This window comes from Alexandromys fortis, unplaced genomic scaffold (assembly GCF_014885135.2).
Source record: "Alexandromys fortis isolate MF-2015 unplaced genomic scaffold, M_Fortis_MF-2015_v1.1 scaffold_149, whole genome shotgun sequence".
Lineage (NCBI taxonomy): Eukaryota > Metazoa > Chordata > Mammalia > Rodentia > Cricetidae > Alexandromys > Alexandromys fortis.
This window is the reverse complement of record NW_026068025.1, coordinates 1,563,114-1,578,750: the sequence shown is the minus strand read 5'-3', so window position 1 is coordinate 1,578,750 and position 15,637 is coordinate 1,563,114. Positions and strand designations below refer to the sequence as shown.

At 44.0% G+C, this 15,637-nt stretch overlaps 1 protein-coding gene across 9 annotated transcripts in view; it reads left to right on the top strand.

Moving 5' to 3' along the window:
* Positions 1-15,637, top strand: part of Tom1l2 (target of myb1 like 2 membrane trafficking protein) — a 125,124-nt gene that overhangs the window by 48,503 nt on the left and 60,984 nt on the right. Inside the window, exon 1 of one of the 9 annotated variants that reach the window (XM_050163555.1) lies at positions 944-1,048. The exons of the other annotated variants lie outside the window; for them this stretch is intronic. The gene's annotated coding sequence lies outside the window, so the exon portion shown is untranslated. Of the gene's footprint in view, positions 1-943; positions 1,049-15,637 lie in introns of those variants that run through there. 9 annotated transcript variants of the gene reach the window in all.

The following is a 15,637-nucleotide window of genomic DNA, read 5'->3' as shown; positions in this document are numbered from 1 at the left end:
AGGATCTTTAGTTGCACACTACCTTGGGCTACACATCTTACTTCAAAAGATAAAATTATTTGTATGTATGTGAACGGTGACAGGAAATTGCAGTGTTAGGAAAAGGAACTTCCTGAGTATTAATGGGATGCTTTTAGTCTACCATTAATTAGAAAGTAAGGGTTGTGAAACTCACTGTCTTTCCCATTAGGCTACCAGGAACCTGGGAAGCCTAATTTAAACCAATTGTAGTAACTGTCCTGTTCGATGGTGCCTCGAACTCACAGAGATCCGCCTGCCTCTGCCTCCCGAACGCTGGGATTAAAGGCGTGCTCCACCACCTCCTGGCTCACACGATGGTTCTTGAGAAGAAGTTTCTTCTTTTGTTTCACATGGCTTAAAGTCCTTTTTATTTATTTGCATTAGAAATAAATGATTATTAAAAGCAACCCTAATCTCTTCTGTGGCAGTAAGATACACCCGTGTACCATCACAGAGAGAGGCAGGGTGGGAACAGAGCAGTGACGCAGCAGCGCCTGCTTCAGAATATTTTCCTGCACGTTGAGGAGCTCCTTGCAAGAAAATATTGAGAAAGGTGTGTTGTGTTGTACCAGTGATAGAGTCAGTTGAGCTTTGAGTATTGTTGTAAAGGGTATGATGAGTATATGTTGGCAGGAGGGGGTGATCCTATGGTTTTCTTCCCCCTGCCAAGTTTGAGGTCATGTCACTATATACCTGGACTCCCCCTTTGATCTCTTTTGTGTGTCTTTCATCTGGTGGTTCCCTAGCACCACCTCAGCCAATCTGGGGAGGGGGCTTATTAGGCAAATAAGCTAAATAAATCTTGTATGTCCACAGATTGGTGCATTGAAAGCAGCTCATCAGAATGACTGCATGTTGGGCAGAATGGTAGCAGTTTTGTCTGACAGGGCTTGAGGATGTGTGGGCTCATCTCAGAGCCTCTAAGTGAGACCCACTCTCCTGCCTCCCGGGGTGCACAGGACTCTGTGCTGGAGGTCTTCACAAATGCACAGACCAAGCTTACCCTAGCAAGCTGCTGCACATCAAGGTAAAAACTTTACCTCATGCTGGGTTACTGTCTTGCTGTTTGTGGACTTCCTTATTGTTTTTGTTTTGTTTTGTTTTGTTTTTTGTTTTTTTGTTTTTCGAGACAGGGTTTCTTTGTGACTTTGGAGCCTGTCCTGGAACTAGCTCTTGTAGACCAGGCTGGCCTCGAACTCACAGAGATCTGCCTGTCTCTGCCTCCTGAGTTCTGGGATTAAAGGCATGCGCCACCACTGCCCGTCTTTCCTTATTGTTTTTAATATTCATTATAGTAGCTACAGTGGTTTGGTTTGGGTGAAGAACCTGTTGAGAAGATGTATGGAATTGCATGAGAGAACTTTTCTGGGAAAGTCTTTCCAGATTCTCAGACATCTTATTTAAGAAGAGTTAAGCACTACTGCTCTGAAAAAATGACTGTTTATGAGTTTCTTCCTGGCATCCTAAAGTTCCCTCTCAGCCCTCTCCCCAAGCCTGTTGCCCAAAGCATCCATAAGCAGAAGGGGTGGAGAGATATTTGGATAGGGTAGCTAAGAGTAGGGGACTAAGGTCCCAGACTCTTCGGCTGTTGGCCACATTAGCCCCTCAGGCTCCAGTGCAGTCTAGCATCCTCCCTGCCTAGAGATAGTCAGTGGCCAGTGGCCTGGCTCCCTCTTGCCCCCTCTTTTCACCACTGTGTCAGCTGAGGAAAGGCCTGGTCCCCATTGTACTTGAGGAACAAGTATTAGGAGTCAAGGCAGTGAGACTTATTTGCTTGCAAAATGAGATTTTTTTTTCCTCCATGGCTCAGCTGGGGTCTGACAGGAAGTCTGCTTGATTTTGTTTCTTCTTACTGCCTTCACAAATCCACAGTTGCAGCCTGCTTTGTGACTCAGAATTGGAAGCATTGTTCTCTGATTACCACCAAAGAATGCCTTTCCCGAGTGGTTCCTGTGGGTGTGAGTAGCTCTGCAGGAACAGCGTCCTGAGACAGAGACAGTAGCTACCTATGGTCTATTCTGGTCAGACATCATTAACTACTACTACTCACTGTCATCAGGGAAGGCAGGTCTATGCGAAGATATTCTGTAAACTGTAGAGAGAAAGCAAGCCCGTCAGCGGGATCCCAGAGGGGCACAATTAATTCAGCTAGTGGACCTGTGGGGGTGGCCCTCACTAGTAAAAGGCCACTGAGCTGGATGTTAAAGGGAGGATGTGGCTTCTGCAGTCTCTTCTGACCCTTTCCATTATGGCAGCATGCATTTTTACCTTGTTATTAGTATGCACACAATATTTCATGCTGCTGCCTTTCTGTTTAGCATTCCTCTGCTGATTTCCACTTAGCAACTAGGCCAAAGTATTTATCATTTTTAAAAGCGGCACAGCATTTCTGCCTTATTGATGCACCCTCATTGCATAGCTGTTCTCTCATTTGTTGGGAAAAGCAGAGCTTTTTTCAATTACAAATCCTTGCAGTTGGCTTTTCCTCTCCCTCTTTCCTTTCTTCCTTTGTTCCTTAGGAATCTGTGGCTGGGTTAAAGTTATGAATGACTTTTTGCTTTCTCCTTGATATTTTTTTCATTATGGAAAATTCCAAATATACACAAAAGGAAAATGACAAATATAATGATCCCCACATATTAGTCATGGAGCCTCAAAATAATCAGTTCATGTTATTATCACGCCAAAAATAAATTAGTCCTAATGCTTCATTTTTTTTATGGTCCTCATCCACACTAAGCTTCACCCACTAAGCTATATCTCCAGTCTATCATAATTGATTCCTAATAGAAAATACGTAGTCATCCAAATGAAAGCTGACAGGTTCCCAGTGTTTCTTTGGTCGCTCTCATGAGGCCAAATTGCTTTTTGTTCCAGGGTGTTTGCCAGGGAAGTTTTGCTTGACCTATCAGTTAATGGTTGGATTTTTTTTTTTTAAGTGAAGAAAGGATCTGCCTGCCTGCAGGGCCTGGCCTCCAAAGGAATGGAGGGGAGGAGGAGGAGAGAGGTACTGCACTTTACTCCCGTGGGAAACTTGGCTGTACCACCCTTTGCATATCCCAGCTTGAACTGACAATGTGTGTGCGTGGGGGGGGGGGGTATAACAGTGTCTGGCCTCTCCCCTTGAGCCCACCCCATTAAAGCAAGCAGCCTCGTGCTGCCATCTTCAGCACTGTGAAAAGCTACATAGGTATTACATTTCTTTTTCTACCGTAAAAATTCCAGAAAGCTAGGAAAATGTCTACTCCCTACTGTATTTGGTCATTCTGTTTGCTTGTTTCTCTTGGCAAGCTTTGTTCCGCATTGTTCAAGGTGACCCAGTTAGAACTAGTGTTTAAAGTCAGCTGGCCTCAGTAAGTTACACCACCTGTACGGGATTAGTCTACCAGCTCTGTATACATTACACGGAAATGCATGCTGCGGGGGGTCTCTTAATATTTAAATGTGGTTGCATTTAAGTACAGTCTCTCCTGTTTGTTCTGTGTTGGTATTTCTGATTTTTCGGTGGTGATGGATAGGAACAGCTTCCTAAATGACTCGAACCCTGTGTATTTGCCATCTCAGACTGATTCTCAGTTTGCGCCTCCTGGATTAACAGCGTCCTGAGTGACCTCCTCTGGGACAAGAAGTGTTAGGGGGAGGCTGGTTAGGATGAAGTGTCTTTGAGAGATAACTGTGGGCAGCAGCTTTATCCTTAAGAGAATCAATACATTCAATAACAAGTTTGCTTGTGCTCAGGACAGCCCAGGGACTTGCTGCTTCATTTTCTTTTCTTTCTTTCGAGAACTTTATTTGCAATACATAAAAATAAATAAAACTGTTCAACTTCTTGAAGCATCACAAATATAAGAAGGTTTTGCTATAACCATTCTAAATAGTTATGAATTATTTTTTTAAATTTTATTGAGCTCTACATTTTTCTCTACTCCTCTTCCTACCTCTCCCTCCCCTCCCCTCCCCTTCAACCCTCTCCATGGTCCCCATGCTCCCATATTACTCAGGAGATCTTGTCTTTTTCTACTTCCCATGTAGATTAGATCTATGTATGTTTCTCTTAGGGTTGTCATTGTTGTCTAGGTTCTCTGGGATTGTGATTCGTAGGCTGTTTTTTTTTTTGTTGTTATTGCTTTTGCTTTATGTTTAAAAACTACTTATGAGTGAGTACATGTGATAATTGTCTTTCTGGGTCTGGGTTACCTCACTCAAGATAAATGAATTAGTTTTTTCGGCTTTCATCGGCCTTGCTATTTTTGATGGAAAAATTAAATGATTGTTTTTTTTTTCACAGGAGGCCCTAGGTATGATCACTACCAAATGTATATGTCCTGCTTGCCCCGCCCCAGTACCAGCTTTTCCTTTCCATATAAGTTTTGCCACTTTATTTCTTATTCTTTTTTATTTGTTTTGTTTTTCGAGACAGGGTTTCTCTGTGTAACCCTGACTGTCCTGGAACTCACTCTATAGACCAGGTTGGCCTTGAATTTAGAGATCTGCCTCTGTCTCTAGAGTACAGAGATTAAAGGTGTGGGCCACCATGCTGAGCTAAGATATAATTCTTATTCACTAAGTATAGGGTTCAGTGAGTGCAATTATTACTACAGTCATTGAGAACATTTCCATCATTGATGGCCGTTAGCACCCACTCCCCACTTTCCCCAACTTTCACAATCCCAGGCAATTCGTGACTTGCTTTCTGCCTCTGTAGATACAAATTTAAAACTGAAGACAGGTGTAATGACAACATGCCTTTAATCCCAGCACTCAGGATAAAGTGCTCATGGAGGGCAGAAAAGGAACTGGAATTAGAGTCTCCTAGAACTGGAGTTACAGGGGGCTGTGAGCCATCCTATGTGAGGGCTGAGAGCTGAATCTGAGTCCTCTGCAAGAGCGAAAGTGATCTTAACTGCTGAGCCATCTCTCAACTCCATTTAGCATTTTTAAGTGTATGTACCGTTTATATCCTTGTGTAACCGCCGCCACCATACGTCTTCATAACTCATCCTTCTGAACTTACAGTCTCCTCCATTTTCTCCTGAGTTCCTGGTAACCAGCATTCTTCTGGCCTGCTGTTCAACTGTCAACCCTAGCCACTCCTTATAATTGCACCCACACAGTATTCGTCCTTTTGTGACTGGTTCATTTTACTTAGCAAAATGTCTTCAGGGATCAGCCATGGTATAGCACAAATCACAATGGGGTCTTTTGGGGGCAGGGTCTCACTATGTAGCTCAGGATGGTCTGTAGCTTGTGGTCTTCCTGAGCTAACCTTCTGAGTGCTCGGATTACAGGTGTGCACCACCACACCTGGCTTCTATGTCTTTTTAGTGCTTAATGAGGTTATTTTGTATAGATGTACCATATTTGTTTCTGTTCTGCCCATGCAGTGGACATCTGGGTTTATACTTTGTGGCAGCTGTGACAGATACCACTACTGTCTTAGAGTTGTTATTGCTGTGATGAAACACCATGACCAAAAGCAAGATGGGGAGGAAATGATTTATTTCGCTTATGCCTCCACATTACAGTTCATCATCAAAGGATATTAGGGCAGGAACTCAAACAAGTCGAAAACCTGGAGGCAGGAGCTGATGCAGAAGCCATGGAGGTGTGCTGCTTACTTGTCCCCCATGGCTTCCTCAGCCTGCTTTCTTATAGAACCCAGGATCACCTGCCAAGGGATGGCATCACCCACAATGGACTGGGTCCTCCCCCATCAATCACTAATTAAGAAAATGTCCTACAGGCTTTCCTTACAGCCTGATCTCATGAAGGCATCCTTTGGAGTTCCTTTCTCTCAGATGACTCTAGTCTATATCAAGTTGACATAAAATTAGCCAGCACAGCCACCATGAACACTGATGAGCTAGTTTGTGTGTAGAAAATGCCTTCATTTCCCTCGGGTGCATCATTAAGAGTAGGATTGTAGAACTATGCTTGGCCTTTTTTCTTTAGTGTATTTATTTTTATTTTGAGTCTTAAAGAGATTATTAAGTCTAACAATAAGAGCCTTTTATGGCCTCAAATATTTTTATGTATTAATTTATTTAAAAACAAAACCCACCCCCTTTTCTGGCATACCCTTGGTACCTGTTGCCCAGATTGTTTTTCAGAGTTGTGAAATTCATGTCACATTAACAAAGCATAATATGGTTCATTGTGACCTTCCCAGACGTGGGCAGTGTTCTGTTGAAGATACGTGCTATTTTCAATATAAGAGTTTAATTTCACTGTTTTGACTTGGATTTTTTTGTTGCTGACTTATTTTCCTCTGTAGATGAATAACATTTGAGGTAGTATCTGTTTCTTCTCTGGCTGATGGCACAGGTACCTTGGAGTGTTGCTGATGTGGTGACAGTGGCACCAGTTCTGAAGAGCAGCTCTTTGTAGAAGCACAGCAGGCATTAGCCCCTGGGAACTTCTGGAAGGCTTCCCCCTGGCTTGGAATTTCATAATGGCTTTATGAGGCAGAAAGTAAACTTTCCTTTTCAGTTTTGTTCATGGCAATGTTTGTGGCCCCTGGCTGTCTCATAGTTTTGGTTGGTCCCTGACCAGCAGAGTTAAGGCTTCTCTGCCCACTCTCTAGGTGGGAGTCAGGGCACTACTCTGTTCTTTTCCTTGGGGGCTTCACAGAAAGCCTTGAAGACATCAAGGCCTTTTTCTCTTGAATTCCATTTTTCTTCACATCCAGTCCCTACATACACATAAAATGTGGTTCATAGGAGCTGAGTATTTAGCTCAGTTGCAGGGTGCTTATCTAAGACACTCAGTGCTTTGACTCAGTGCTAATCCCCACTGAAGCATGTGTGCATACACGTGCACACACACACACATCAGTCTGTGTTCAAAACATCTGTAATAGTTAAAAAACTGATATATCTCCATATGATGGAATATTTGGGACTAAGGCTCAGTGGTAGTATGCTTGACGGGCTTGTGTTGATTGCCACACACACACACACACACACACACACACACACATGCACACACACAAATTGTGGTTCATGGGCTAGAGAGATGGCTCAGTCATTAAAGGCTAGGCTCACAACCAAAAATTGTGGTTCATTTTTATTGCATCCTACTATACAGTTTCATGTTTGTGTCACTAGTTTGCTTAGTGTGCCCTGAGGAGGTGTTCCTATTGTTCCCACCTTTCAATGACTAAACTGATTTGGCGAGCATGTGAAGTGTGCCCTGCGTCACAGTGAGCCCAATGGCGTCTGAGTCTATCAGATTAGAAAGCATGCCCTCTACCAGTGTGCTGTCCTGGCCCCTTACTTCGCTAAGCAGTCACAGTGACCTGTCCCTGCTTCTGTACTTGTCCTGAAAGGACCAGAAGTATTCTCAAGAGACATTTGTACCTCTCCCTTTGGCTATCAGGAATAGCAAGCTGAAGAAAGAAAAGGCTTGCTTTTGCAGCTAGAGGAAGAACTGGGCACATTTCTGATAACTTGTCAGACCACTTTGCAGAAAAGAAGTCAAGACACAATGGCCAGATCACCCTTGATAAGGACTGCTTAGCTGGATATGCCTTCTGCTCTGTTTAAGCCCAAACTCACGGTAGGACTGTGCAGCTGGACCTCTTTATTGGTCCCTCTTCCCAATGCGCCCACACTGAATAACTCTCCCTTCTCCGCTTTTCACTATTATTTATCTCTATAATTGACCTATCGAGGATCGCTAGATGAGCCTGGCTTGATAGGGCTGTGGGGTCCCCGCTCTAACCCTCACTGCAGTAACACTTCCTACTTACAGTCTGTATGGTGCAGCCACCAAGCTGTTCCCAGAGTGGTTTGTCACAGGCTCTCCTTTTGAAAACCCCAGAGTGCAGAAAGTGAAAAAAGTCCCTGACAGCTCTGCTCCCCACTACCCGTCCTCTAAATTCCTGCTCTTCCACCTTTATGTGCACCTCCTCTCCCTCTGTTGTCACTGCTGATCATCCCTCATCTTTTGTATTGCTAGTTTACTCTTGTGCACACCCCATGCTGACACGTGTCCCTCATATCCCAGCTCTCTGCTTGCAGGTCTGTGGTCTGCTAAACTCCCTGAGGGCAAAGGCTCCATCTTGCTAGTCCCATCACAGCCTAGCAGTGTCTGGCAGGAAGAGGCCTCTTGGTTTCATATATTTTGTTGGTTTGTTGTGTGGTGCTTGTGTTGGTTTGGTTTGTTGTGACCTAGGCCGTCTGTATGTCAGGCAAGCATTCTACCTCTGGGCTCTGCACTAGCCCTTCAGCTCACGTTTTTGATGTAAATCAGAAGTACCGAGGTGGCCTTTCATATTTTCCTTCCCCAAGTAATAGTACTCCTGACTCCCCTGAACCGAGACTGTGATTAGGATATCTGGTGTCCTCCCTTAAAGAGCTGTGCCCACTGGAGGCACGCAGGTGAGGTATCTAGGCCTGAGAGACACTCTGAAGAAAAAATTGGTATCCAAGCAGCCTGCAGAGGAAAGAGAAGCAGAAAAGATGTCTGGGATGTCTCCTATTCCCACACAAAGCCAGAGCTCATTGTTGTTAAACTGTAAGAAAAGTGCAGGGTCCCAGAGGACTTTTATTTCTCAGTCAACGGGAGAGAGCAGCCTATTTGGCTGGGACAAACCATCAACCTTCTTCCAGCGGCCCCTTCTCCTGGTGGTAGCTGGTGGCAGTGGTGGTGGCCACAGCCTGTTTCCATCCCAGCCCTCCCCAGCTCCCTTCTGTTCTCATTTACTCCACACATAACATATTCCATTAAGTACAAAGAAGGGAATACATCAGACTAGTGACTGCACCTGGAGAACATACCCCACATGCATTTTAAATCTGTGGATTCTCCTTAAGGGAATTCCAGTTAAAAAGGAACTTGGGTCAGCAGCCTTGGGCCTGTGTGGCTAACAAGCTCCTATTTTCTCTGTTGTTGGGCTGGCCTGAAGGGCCTCTTTGTTTGGGGTAGGGGTGGATGTGATGCCCTAATGAGGCCCTGTGGAATCCTGGCTCTCACACAGCAGCCTGCGGGATGGAACTCTCCAGGCAGGAAAGCAAGTTGGTGAGTTTGTGGGTTTGTCAGGCTTTAAAGAACACAGAACAGTGTTAAAAGGGTGAAAACTGACTGGAGTATTGTATTCTGGGTTGGATGCAGCACAGAAAGGACACAGAGCAAAGGCTGAAGATATCTGGGTAGTGTCTGGAGTTTAGCTAATAGTACTACACTGTGTTCCCTTGGGGGTTCTGACAGATGCACAGTGGTTATATAACATGCCAACGTGGGAGGAAACTGAGATGGGAATTCAGGGCTGTTGGTACAACTTTTTAATAAGTTAGATATTTCTTCAAAGTAGAAAGGTTATTTATTACTAAAGAAGAAAGGATAGGGCAGTCCAGCATGCCCTCTGCACTTCTTATATGTGATTTTTTAAAAATATTTTATTTATTATGTATACAATATTCTGTCTGTGTATATGTCTGCAAGCCAGAAGAGGGCACCAGATGGTTGTGAGCCACCATGTGGTTGCCGAGAATTGAATTCAGGACCTTTGGAAGAGCAGGCAATGCTCTTAACCACTGAGCCATCTCTCCAGCCCCCTTATATGTGATCTTGAGCCCTCACCTGCAGAATTAGGAAGGCTGCTGCAGGCCAAGGGTCCAGGCAGTTCTGCTTTTTTTGCCCCTGCTGTTCTTTGTTTGGGGACAGGTTGCATTACAAGGCCAGGTCCTCCAGAAGGATGTGGATCCTGTGGTTACTGGAAGCTCCTGCCTCCTGCTGTGCACCATGGGACTGGTGACTTCTTAGGTTTCCTTTTCTTCACTTGTTAGAGGTTGCAAACCTGACTGGAAGGAAGTGTAAACACCTAATGGATGTGGAACAGCTGATGAAAGAGCTGAGGATGAGCCCAGTGGTCACACAGTTGTTCAGCATGGGTCATGTACCAGGTGACATCCCAGTGTCCCAGACTGAAGTGTGTGCTTGATAAGCAGCAGTTTTCATCCTCTCTCCTGTCTCTGTGTGAAGGGATGAGTGTGCCGTTCCTTGAAGATTTAGATCAGTAGCTTTGAGGGCCAGAGGCTTCCTGGGACAGGGATGGGGGGAGGCGGGGGCGGTCCATCTGTGGGAACTAGCAGCAACACTGCTCCTCCCCTCCTACCTCCTGCCCACTTCCAAGGTTTGTGATACAGCTCTTTTTACTAGCAGGTTCTAAATGCTTTAGGGCTTTAATTATTTAGATTCATTTTCAATATTGTGCTGTGGTTGCTCCTTCACCCTAAAGATGAAACAAGCCAAGTTTTGAGGCATCTTCTTGCTAAGGGTGCTCTTTATATGTTTTGCATCATGAGCCCTTCCTGCTCAGAAAACCTGAAATATGAAAGGGCTAAAGACATTTATTTGGGAGCTTCGAGGTACTTGAATCTGGTGAACTGTTTACCTGTAGGTGGCAGTGGTGACACTTGAGTGCTGAAGGAGGTATCCAGGGACTGATGCTTTGAGAAAAGTAACCATAATAACAGGCCCATGGTATGCCTGTGGAGGAGGGGTTCTGGGGGTGGGGGGTCTGACAGGTGTTTTCTCTATAGTATTTAGTTTCCCTTCGGGCAACCCTGTGAAAGAAATCTGTTGTTACTGCATTTTACAGATGCAGGAAAGATCTCGTGACTGACTACCCTGGGGTATCCCTGTCATGGGAAGGACCAAGACTGCAGCGTCTGAGTTCACTGCTGTCCAAGGCTGACACTGTGATGCACAAACAAGTGCATTTCTTCTGCCCTGCACCACCTAGTGCCTGCTGGCCACTCAGGACCCGCCACCTGGGGCCTCTGCAGAAGTTGCAGTGAACACTTCACTTTCAAGGGTCCTGGTAGTTTAAGACTAGCCTCTTTTTTTATGTGGGAGAAGCGGGGGGGGGGGGGTTGGAATTGTGGACAGGCTCTCTATGTAGCCTAAGCTGATCTTGAACTTGTGATCCTCTTGCCTCAGCCTCCCAATGCTGGTACTATAGGTGTGTGCCAACATGTGCAGCAATGTCAGCCACTTAAAGACACAAAGAAACCCTCCTTCCACTTAACTTCAAGTCTAGGTAGGGGCGGAGAATGTACTCATGAGCCAGTAAGAAAGGTAGAACTTCTCACAACACAGAATTGCCTGGAAAGCTCCATGGCTGTCCCTCGAGGTGCTGTGGCCTATCAGAAGGCTCTAGGGAGGTGGAGGCTCTGTAGTGATGAGGCTGGAGCAAGGAGCCTAGGTCAAAGGTGAGCCTGGATCCTCATGTCGTTGCTGCTTTCACCTCCAGCAGACACTCTGCTTTTCTGTGGAGTGGAGTCCAGCTGAGCCTGATTTGTGGGCTCTTATGGTGTGGTTGTGTTTATTGAAGTCTGGAGGCAAAAGATGCTCATTCTTTCTATTTCTATTCAAGAATTGGAAATGCTGGCCAGGATAGGTAAGGACCAAAAAAAAAAAAAAAAAAAAAAAAACAGAAACCATCCAAGTGGGAAGGAAAGAAATAAACAGTAGGTTCACAGATACTGGAAGGTTCAGGACCCCTGCCATGGTAGCCATCAATACATGAAAGATGAAATCTGTTCTTCTCCAAGGGTCTTTCTGTGATCATGGCATCAATGAGCTTCTGAGGGGACATCAGAGTGGTCCATAGCACCCATGGGACACAGGACCTTTTCTGTCATCTCTGCCAGAGAGCCCAAGGATGGCAGGGAGAGTAAAATTGCTGTGGAGGTTGACAGCTGGAGGAAGGTGAATTGTGAAGAGCCTCAGCCTAGCCTTCACATTTCTTTTCTTGGGAGAGAGCAGAATTTTCCCAGCAGTGGCAGTTCTTTACAATTAGATGACTCTACAAGCAGGCTTTTAACCAAGCAGTGCTTGACTTGTCATTGGAAAACACCTCAGCAGTGAACTTTTACATCTCAAGACAATACTGACATTTTTTGAACTGTCGAAGCTAGTAAATTGGATTTTATTCTGTCACATATTTTAAATTTTATTTTTATTATGTTGGTTTATTTCTGTTTGGTAGCAGAGGATAGCTTGTAGGAGTCTGTTCTGTCTACCATGTGGGTCCCAGCGATCAATTAGATCTTCAAGCTTGGTAGCAAGCACCTTTACTTAGTGAGCCATGTCACCAGCCCTCTGTCACATATATTAAAGGAAAATACACTGCCAAACATTTTCCCTCCCTCTGACAGCTGCTTCAATATCCTTGGGGGCTATTTTTATATAAATAGAGTTTTTGAAATGTGTGTGTGTACGTACACTCTGTGTGTGTGAACATGGGAGTGTGTGCCACACGGTGCATGTAGAGGTCAGAGGACCATTTCAGGAGCTGGTTTTCTTCTTCCATTTTGTTGAGGCAGTCTCCCGTGTTTCTGTCATGCTGACTACTCCAGACCAGCTGACCTGCAAGCCTCTGCATTTCTGGCTGCTCCTCTGTGCCTGCCCTCCATCCTGTTGTAGGAGTGTTGACCCCAAAATGAGACTTTGTGGGGGTGTGGGGATTTGTATGCTGTGAACTACAAAATATTGCTGCAAGAAGCCAGGCATGGTTATGTGCACAAATACTCAAGAGGCTATGGGAGAATTGCTTGAACCAAAATGAAGGTTGTATGCTTGGTAAGAAATAATTTTCCTTCTCTTCTGTTTTTCTACTTAAAGGGATTAGTGTGTGTTCCCTGAAGATTTGAGATCAGTAGCTTTGAGGGAAAGAGGCTGCTGTGGGGACTCCCAATAGCACCGTGCCACCTCTCCCACCTCTTGTCCACTCCCAAGGGCCAAGAGGTACAGCTGCTTTTACTAGCGGTCCTAAATTCTCCAGAGCGGTGCTGCAGCCCTTTAACCCAGTTCTTCTGTTGTGGTGACCCCAACCATAAAATTATTTTCATTGCTACTTCATAATTGTTGTTTTGCTACTGCTATGAATTGTAATATAAATATCTGATATGCAGGATATCTGATATGTGACTCCTGTGTAAGGGTGTAAGGGTCATCTGTCTCCCCTAAAGGGCTTGCGACCCACAGGTTTAGAGCCACTGCTTTAGGGGTTTAACTATTTAGATTCATAAAAAAAAAAATTGTGCTGTTGTTGCTCCTTTACTCTAAGGAGAACCAAGCCAAGTTTAGGGACTTCTTCCTGCTAAGAGCTCTTTATGGAGTTGCCTGGATACGCCTGGGCAGCATATCAAGACTGTCTCAGAATGTCCAGACTACACATACATAGACATACACTGTTGAAAGATATTAAAGACAAAAATAAACGGACAGATAATTTTTATTAAACAGAGGGGAAGACAATATAAAGATATTAATGAGTCTGGTGGTGATGGCACATGCCTTTAATCCCAGTACTCAGGAGGCAGAGGCCAGCAGATCTCTGAGTTCAAGGCCAGTTTGGTCTACAGAGCAAGTTCCAGTATATCCAGGGCTCTACAGAGTATTCATGCTGCCCAAAAAGGTCTATAAAGGTGGTGAAATCTCTATTAAATGCCACTCACATTTTCTGTAAAAGTAGAAAGAAAAAATCTAACCTAAAATTCCCACGAACTCCAAAGGAACCAACAAATAGCCAAAACAACCTGGAAAAGAACCAAGTTAGAAGATGTACATTTTGTGATTCCAAAATTACTAAAAAACTAAGATAATCAAAATAGCATAGGTACAAAATAGCCTAGACAAATGGCTAAGTAAAGCCCAGAAACAATTCCTCTCATAATATGGTCAATATATTTTCAGCAAAGGTACCAAAATCATTTAGTGGGGGAAAGAATCATGTTTTTTAATGGTACTGGGGAAAAAATGGATACACACATAATAATAAGTTGGCCTTTATCTTATACCATATACAGAAATTAACTCCAGATAGATCAAATTTCTAAACAAAAGAATATATAAATTGAGCCGGACGGTGGTGGCGCACACCTTTAATCCCAGCACTCGGGAGACAGAGGTAGGCAGTCTCTGAGTTTGAGGCCAGCCTGGTCAACAGAGCTAGTTCCAAGACAGCCAGAGCTACACAGTGAGGCCCTGTCTTTAAAAAAAAAAAATTTTTATAAAAAAATAAAGTAAAAATAAAAACAAAAACATAAAACCAAATACCCTCCACCCAAAAAAGAGTATAAATTGTAAGTCTTAGAAGAACACAGGAGAAAAATCAAATTGATTTAACAAGAATTTCTTGGGTATGACACCAAGAATTCAAGCAACAAAAGAAAAAAAAGTAAATAAATGTGACTTCATCAAAATGAAAAATTTTTTGATTATGGGTTGTGGTGTACAATTATAATCCTAGCACTCAGAGGTAAGGGTAAGGGTAAGGGGATCCCAAGTTCTAGGCCAACCTATACAGTGAGATCCTGTCTCAAAAAACAAAAACAAAACCTTTTATGTGTTAAAGAACATTTTCAAAAGAATGAAAAGACAGCCTTCAAAATTGGAGGCAATATTTGGAAGCAATATATCTGATAATGAATTACTATTTAGAATATGTAAAGAAACTCCAAAACTGATCCACAGAAAAACACCAAACTACACAATTAAAAGAAATGGGCAAAGAACTTTAATAGACGCCTCTCCAAAGAAGATGCACAAATGGCTGGTAACTGCGTTTACACGAACAGATGTTCAACATCACAAATTGCCGGGGAAATGCAATCTAAACTTGGGATTCTACTTCACATTTGCTAGGATTGCAGGACCGATCTCATTCTGCTTCAGAGGCCTGGTACTTACTCTGTGTTGTCCATCTGCTAACAAAACCCAGGTTTGGATGTGGTGTTCATCTTAGGCGACTACTCAGTTTCCACCTTTAAACAAAGCTTTCCTTTAATCCACACCCACTGTGCTAGTTTCTTGGTCAGTCATTGGAGGAGCGGGAACCCACAGATCAGGCATTTTCTTAATTAATGATTGATGAGGGAGGGCCCAGTTCACTGTGGGTGGTGCCACACCTGGGCAGGTGGGCCTGGGTATAAGAAAGCAGGCTGAGCAAGCCACGAGGAGCAAACCAGTAATCAGTGTTCTTCCATGACATCTGCTTCAGCTCCTGCCTCTAGGTTCCTGCCTCGAGTTCCTGTCCCGACTTCCCTCAGTGGTGGAGTGTGACCTGAAAGATATAAGCTAAGATAAACCTTTTTTCCCCAAGTTGGTGATGGTCACTGTTTTATCACAGCAAAAGAAATCAAACCAAATTCAAATGATAGATAAGCTGCCCCTGTGTAAATAGGAAGTGGCCTTGTTTTTTATATAGTGTTAGAATTCTCAAGTCCAAGTCAAAGGTACACTTACTAGCAGTGAAAGCACATTTGCACGGATATATTTGCCTGTTCCTAAAACATTTGCACAGCTGTATTCACTAGGCTACAAAGAGAAATTGTTTTGTGAAGCTGCAAAACAATCCCACACCAGTTAAGAATTATGGATAATAAAAAGGGTTATTTATTTAAGGGGAAAAACTTACAGATCACCATCCCAAACAACAGTCCTCTCGTAGCAGACAGGAAACAGAGAGTCTAGCTAGCAGCCAGAATGAGAGCCAGAAGCAAGAGAGAGAGCGTGCAGGAGCATGGTTCCCGCTGCTTTTTAAGGTGCCACGCCCCAGTGGGCTGGTATCTTAAAGGCTATTGGCTGAAGGAGCAGAATGTGCTCC